Source organism: Rattus rattus, chromosome X, assembly GCF_011064425.1.
Source record: "Rattus rattus isolate New Zealand chromosome X, Rrattus_CSIRO_v1, whole genome shotgun sequence".
Classification (NCBI taxonomy): Eukaryota; Metazoa; Chordata; class Mammalia; order Rodentia; family Muridae; genus Rattus; species Rattus rattus.
In genome coordinates, this window is record NC_046172.1 from 43,693,080 (window position 1) to 43,699,915 (window position 6,836).

Below are 6,836 nucleotides of genomic sequence, written 5' to 3' on the forward strand. Positions count from 1 at the left end.
AGTGGCTCCCCCACTACTATAAGGCCAAGGAGCTAGAAGATCCCATAAGAAAATGCCCAAAAAAAGTCGGCAAGACACGAGAAGAGCACAAGGTTGAACAGTGACATGACTGTGCCTCACAGCTCTTTTTTTTCTTCTTTCCATACTTTATTTAATATCTATAAATAAAATTATTTTTGGAATGAACTGTGTGGAATTTTGGGACCCAGAGAAAGTGACATGGAAAATCCACCCCTATATATTGCTTAAACTTTATTATTTACACGTTAAATTACACAGCCAAAGGCACAGCATGATGGGAAGAAGAAGGAGAGTGGAGGGCGGCAGCTGGCAGCACGACATCCTGGCTACCTCCACCTCCTTTTTGTGCGTGTAGTAGCCTTCAGTGTGGCCTCACCCAAGTCTGGATCAGGGCCTTGAGCACAGGTGTAAGCTGGGCTCAGGTTCTGACAGCCCCAGGGCCTGGGGCTCCACAAGTGCAGCTTTTTCACAGGCGTTGATGGTGGGGAGTGTGAAGGCATCAGCTGCAGAGACAGGTTCATGGAGGCTGGGAGGAACACGGACATGCTCTATCCTTCACCCTCCCAACCCAGGCCCAGCACTCACACTGGTCCAGGTGATGGCGACAAATAAAGGCACTGGAATTCAGGTAGAAGGTGGAAAAAAAGGCATCAAAGGTCCTACAGAAAGGGAGAGGTTTTTCTGAGAGAGGTAAGCTGCCCTAAAGCTTAACTCAGGTACTTGTTAAAACGAGTTCCTAAAGTCTGCTGTGCCATTAGGTCATCAGGTGAGTTGCTTTATCTGAGATAGGATCTCGCACCCAGCTGGAGGCTGACTTCAGCTTCAACAACAGGACTGTCAAAACACACCACTGCACCCAGCCACCTGGGGAACTAATGCTCAGGCTGAATTAAATAACACAATCAGAGTGTCATTGGCACAGAGGGCCTCAAATGTGTTCCCTTTGTGCAGCAAAGTTGTTGAACCACGACCCATTTTACAGTTGTGGGTGGTAAATGTAATCTACGACGAAAAGACATAAACAGTCCTCTCCTCCATCATGGGTTCCAGGTACTGAACGGAGGTTTGTCAGGCTCGAGGGGTAAGCACTTTTTCCTTACGGAGTGAACCATCTCACCAGCCCAGATATCAGTCATTTTACATGCTTCAGTACAATGTTGAGGCTGGGAGCCCTAACAGTTTTGGGGATGCGCCAGCCAGGAAACTTAAACCATGTACTTTTACTTAGAGCTAACCAGGACACAAGTGTTTTGTTCATTTGGTTCTGAGGGTGGGTTTCATGTGCAGCCTAGGCTGGCCTTGCTCCCTGATCCTCCAGGAAGTTATTTGTTCGACAACCAAGTACTTGTCTCCGTCAGGTCCAAAGGAAACACAAGAAACTCAAAGTCAGGAACAATTTCTTAATAGACACAAAAAATCCACTATTTTGAGGAAAGCAGGCTGAGCCACTGAGATGGTTGTACAGGTACTTGCAGGAAAGCCTGAAGACCTGAGTTCAATCCCCAAAATGCAGTGGGAGAGGACTCATGCTCTATGCTTTCTTCTGAATGCTCATTTATTTGCTCTAGGTGCACTACCACATGCACACGGACATAATAGACTAAAAAATGTCTACACCCTGGGAAACAGCCAAATCAGAATAAAGAAAGGACTGCTGGGAAAGCAAGTCACTGTGTTCAGCCTTCCCTCCTACAGGGCCACAGTGTTCCGCCCTCCCTCTTACCCGTGGAGATCCTCCTTATCACGCCCTGTAGAATGCAGGAACAGCATGTGTGCAGGCAGACCTATCAAGCCAGCGGGCTTATGGGGTCCAGTTCTCAGGGTGTGGGTCAGCTGTGAATCTCCAGGGCTGAACTATAAAAATAGTTCCAAACCAGAAGCTGACAAAGGTCAGGGACATATAATAAAATGTCCAAATGTGAGAATCAAAGGACAGAGGTATCAGGACTACAGAACCGCTTATACTTAAGGTTATTATTAAGAGTGGGGGGGGTGGGAGGAGGTTGGGGGATGGTCTCAAACATGGAACCTTCTCCTGGAACAAGGCCAAATATTTATTTAGCAAGGGTCCTCTTCTCCTCCCTCGTCCCAACTCTCACTTGAATTAAGAATGTTCAGGATCTCATTGATAAATTCCATCCATTGAGTATATGGTGTAGTCATGGGAGATGGAGGAAAAGGGTGGGAAGCTAGGTGGAAGAAAAGGACCAGTGGACTCAGTAGGGAAGAAGATCTGGTTTGAGGATACATGTAAATATTTGAGACAGGGTGTGGCCCAATCTGGCCTTGAACTTGGAATCCTCTTCCCTCAACCTCCCGAAAAGTCCCCAGTTTAGGCTCCTCCGTTACTCTATTTTGGTCTTCTAACATCCTCCCGCAACCTCCCCCAAGTGAAACGTCATTTCCAATTAACAGCCCCTTAATTCAAATAGGGACAAACTTTTCTCAGGGAAGGTATCTCATGTGGCATGGCTTCACGCCATCTCATGTTACCAAGACAAAGTTAATTGACCAGTCTCCATTTTCCTGCTACAGATAGATGAGCTGCTCACCTCTAGTCTTAGTCTCTCATGCATGACAGCCAGGTGTTCCTCCATACTCTGATCTCTGATGGAGTGGTAGAGAAGGGTGGGAAGTCCCAGGGCTTGGAAAGGTATCACAGCCCCAGGATGGGGGGCAGGAGGTCCCTCAAAAAAGGCTCCTGCCCATCCAGGCAACTCCCCACTGTGTAGGTCAGGTCCTGGTCCCTCCTCCCTCTTTCTCAGAAGAAGAACCGTACTCAATGAGTTGAGAACCTGGACCTGAGAGAGGGTGGAAGAAGAGGGTTGGTAGGAGGATGGGGTGGTAGTGACCCATGAAGGGGAAAAAGATGGAGAAGTCGGTGGAGGGAGGGGGGCCATAGGGGTGGGAAATGGTATTGGCGAGGAGAGAGCTGGTCCTGGGGAAAGAGAACAGAAAGAAAAAAACCAGATGTCTAAGCATGGTGGTACCAGGGGCTGAGACAAGGCTGCTCATGGGTTCCAGGCCAACCAGGGCTTTACACAGAGGCTAGTTTTAAAAACAAAACAAAAACAAAACAAAAAAAAACAAACAAAATCAAGCAAACGCTCCTTCATCTGAGCTGGGCTGTTAAGCCTCCAATCCTACCTGCTCCTACCTAAAGAGAGTTTACCAGAGGAAAGAGATGCTCATCTCTACCTTCAATGAAGACATGAGGAAAGGGTGCCAGAGGACAACAGCACCACTGCCACCTTCCCCCATTTAGAAAGCACTTATATTTACGATCCTATCATTACTGAGACGAGTTCTGCAAAGAATGTGTCTCTCGTGGAATGATGAAGGACAAGTTTTATTGCCCATGCTGGGAGAAAGGGGTGTGTGATCTATAACTTTGTATCCTTGACTCTGGAAACAGTTGTGCCAGGGGTAAGAGGATCCAGGTGAAGGTATGAATAATTTTGTGTTGACTTGTTGGAAATCCCTCTGGCACTTTCCCTGCCTCGGTTTCCTGTAAAAATGAGGAGGCCTATATACAGGACGGTGCATATAAATTAAGCTTCATCACCCATAAGGTAGTATCATTATATATTACATATAGATGATAATTTTCGGCCCATTAAAATGACAATCGGGCCGACTGGCCGTAGGGTGAACTCTGTCACTAACGCTGTTACTGCAGATGGCAGTCACCTGGGTCAAGCCTGATTGATTCCAAGTCCCCGGCACTTAAGGAAACCCCGGGGGGGGTTCCCGACCTTGCCCAGCCCTCCAGGGCCTTCCCGTCGGGGGCGTGGCTGTGCGCCCGCCGTACCGGGTGCAGCGGACAAGCCTTGCGAACAGGACCGTTCTGCAGGTGCACCACAGGCCCAGGTTCCGGCCCCTCTCCGCCTGCCCTTCAAGTCACCTCCGGGCACAGGTAACGCGAACGGTAGGGCAGGGGCGGAGACGCGCCTCACACGACGCTGCCCACGTACCTCATTGGGGACATTAGCCCTCTGAGACCCTGCGCCCCCTGGCGCGTGCAGTGCACGGGTGGGAAGGGGCGGCGGGGGCCTCTGCGCCTGCGCGGCCCGGCGCCCCGCCCTCGCCCAGCCCTGAGGAGGGCCTTCGCCCGCCCTCCGCTGCCCAAGCCGCCCGCCGACGCCTCACCTGGGGTCGCACCTGGTAGGCGCGGGGCAGGAAACCAGAGGCGCCGGGCGGCTCCGGGCTCGTTTGCAGCATGGTGTTCTGGGGGTGAGAGGGCGCCTCCTGCGTCCCGTCTTCCTCTCCAGGCAGCGCGCCCCGGAGCCGGCTTCGTGAAGGGAAAGGGAGGGAGGGGGCCGGGGCTGGGGAGGGGAACGGAGACACCGTGCGCCTGCTGGCGGTCCCGCAGCAGCCCAGACGCCGCTACGCGGAGTAGCCCCTGACCTGGCGGGCCGGAACGTCCCAGGGCACCACCTGCAAGTCTCTTTTCGTCAGGCCTGGCAAGGAATGAGGGAAGGCAGGACTGAATGGTTTAATTGAGATTGAGGGGCATGCTAAAGTAATGACAAGTCACTTTTTTTTTTCAGTAGCTATATTGATAACAAATAAATATTTTTATTGCTCTGGTTAAAAATAAGATACAAAGGATCTGAAGCTGACAAGGCCTTGTTGAATGAATGAATGAATGAGTACATCCATTATGAGGGCCATGCTTTTGGTTGTATTGGTCACCAAAGTAATGTGTTGCGGCGTTCCTGCAGGTTTCAGAATGACCCTGGCATTCCAGTATGTCCCACCCACCATCCAGGACTGGGCCGGGTGGAGCCCTGGGCCCTTGGAACAACTGTAGCGTGGGTTCCTCCCTCAGACCCATCCTTTGGGAAGACCTGATCCTCACTGGTCAACCTGATGGGCAGGGAGATGGCTGTGTTAGAGCTGCTAAAGGGAGTTATAGTTGAGGTTCTTCAAGGGTGTGCGCATGCTGTGCCAGGTTTATCTGCTCCTGCATCACCTGCTGGGTTAGAAGGCTGGGACAGTTAACACTGTGTCCAAACTTCAGTACTCAGAGCATGGCAGAGGAAGCACCAGAGTTCAAACCCCACAAGGAAGAAGGCTTTATCCGATGTTAGGTAGAAAAGATGTGTGGAAAAACTGGTATCCAGTTCCACACAACTTAGGAGAGGAAGCATCTGAAAGGAATGTTAGGCAGTGTCAGAAGGTGCTGGTAGCTGTTGAGGGGAGGTGTAGACCTCACCTATCCTCTGCTTCCTGTTCCCCTGCTTCCAGTTCTTGGTTGCCTGTGGAAATACCAGGCATCTAGGGAGTTTCACTGTAGTGTGTGTGTGACCTGTTAATGATTGGAGAATAAGAAAAAGTGACTACTTACCTGTACCCAGGAATGTATTGAATCCCCCATGGCGGCTTGGTGGCAGCTTTTGGGCTGCAGCCCCCAGAGTCTCCCCTGAAGAAATGGGAGATGAAGGGGAAGAGGCTCAGGATGAAAGGTGGTATGGAGGGTCAGAGGAGAAAAAGAGGAATAGCAGGGAACAAAGGTGAAAGAGAGGCAGCTACCACCCCACAGGGCTCTTGTCCAAAGGTTGTTCCTAGCAAAGATGGGGAGGGCTATACCATCCTGCTGTGTTGCCTTATTCTAATGGGCTGGGTGTGATGTCATCTCATTATGTCATTTGATTGTCATAAAAAATACTGAGGCATGCAGAAAGGGCTTGTAGAACCATGGTGTCCAAAAATGTCTGATTCCCTTTAATATGATTCTCTTAAATATAAGAAATCTCCAGGCCACAGTAGCAGAGGAAGGCAGCTCCTAGGAGATGATCAACCTTGTTGGCTGCTGTTAATTAATACTATTACTATTATTATTATTCAAATGACAGCCTTTAAAGCCAGGTGCCTTGGCTGGACTGCAACTTGCTATGTGGGTTATCTTCAAATTCTTATCAGGATCTGCCTCACCTGCTGCCTCCCAAGGGTTGGGATTAAGGCATGAGCCACCATGCCCGGCTACTCCCTGAGGATTGGTGGACAGGCAGGACTGTCTTTCAAGAGTACGCGGTTTATGGTACAGACATGAGGTCAGAGAGTAGGAGAAAGGAGAGGGACCCAGAAACAGTCCTGAGGCTAGTGGGCTAAGCTCCCAACAAATCCACACCTTATCACTGTGCCAGGGAAGGGAGATATGTTGTTGGGTGTGGGGGACCTAAGGCTCCCAAATTAGTAGGAGAGGTTCCCCACAGAGCCATTGCAACTCTAGAATAGAACTGGCAATAAATGTGGGAGAGGCAGACTCAGAAGGGTCCTGGGCTTTGGCTCTGCTGCAGGTCTCACAACTGAAGATTAAGAGGTAGAGAACTACTGAACCCCAAGAAGAGCATGAAGCACAAACAAAGCTGAAACCATAAGGTGTTTTTCATGAAATGTCAATTTAGAAAACACAAGAAGAACCCACACTTTATTGAGACAACACTGAGAGGGAAAAAGAGTCAGGGAAGGAGTAAGGGAGGGAGGGAGGTCCTGCTCAAGGACTTAAAGGACACAGTGAGGCACCTGATCTAATGCATTTAGAGGGCGGTGTGGGGAGGGAAGAGGGGTCCCCCTATACCCTGCATGGAAAGCAGGGAAGGAGGCTCTTGCTAGGAAGGAAAAAGAAGGGCAGGGGCAAGGGGTGGTCCCATCTCATCTCAAGACTCTCTGGGGTTTATTTACTTAGGGAGGCAGGAGGACAGCAGGGATTCAGGGATCTAAAGAACCAGGCTTATCTTCAGAGACCCAGCTAAGTGGTCCTGGAGTGTTTGAGATCTAGTACTTAGAGACGACTCAGCTTATCTGAGAAC

At 50.1% G+C, this 6,836-nt stretch overlaps 1 pseudogene; it reads right to left on the reverse strand.

The window, feature by feature from the left end:
- Nucleotides 1-408: 408 nt before the first annotated feature.
- Nucleotides 409-5,401, reverse strand: LOC116887855 (annotated as a pseudogene).
- Nucleotides 5,402-6,836: the final 1,435 nt, after the last annotated feature.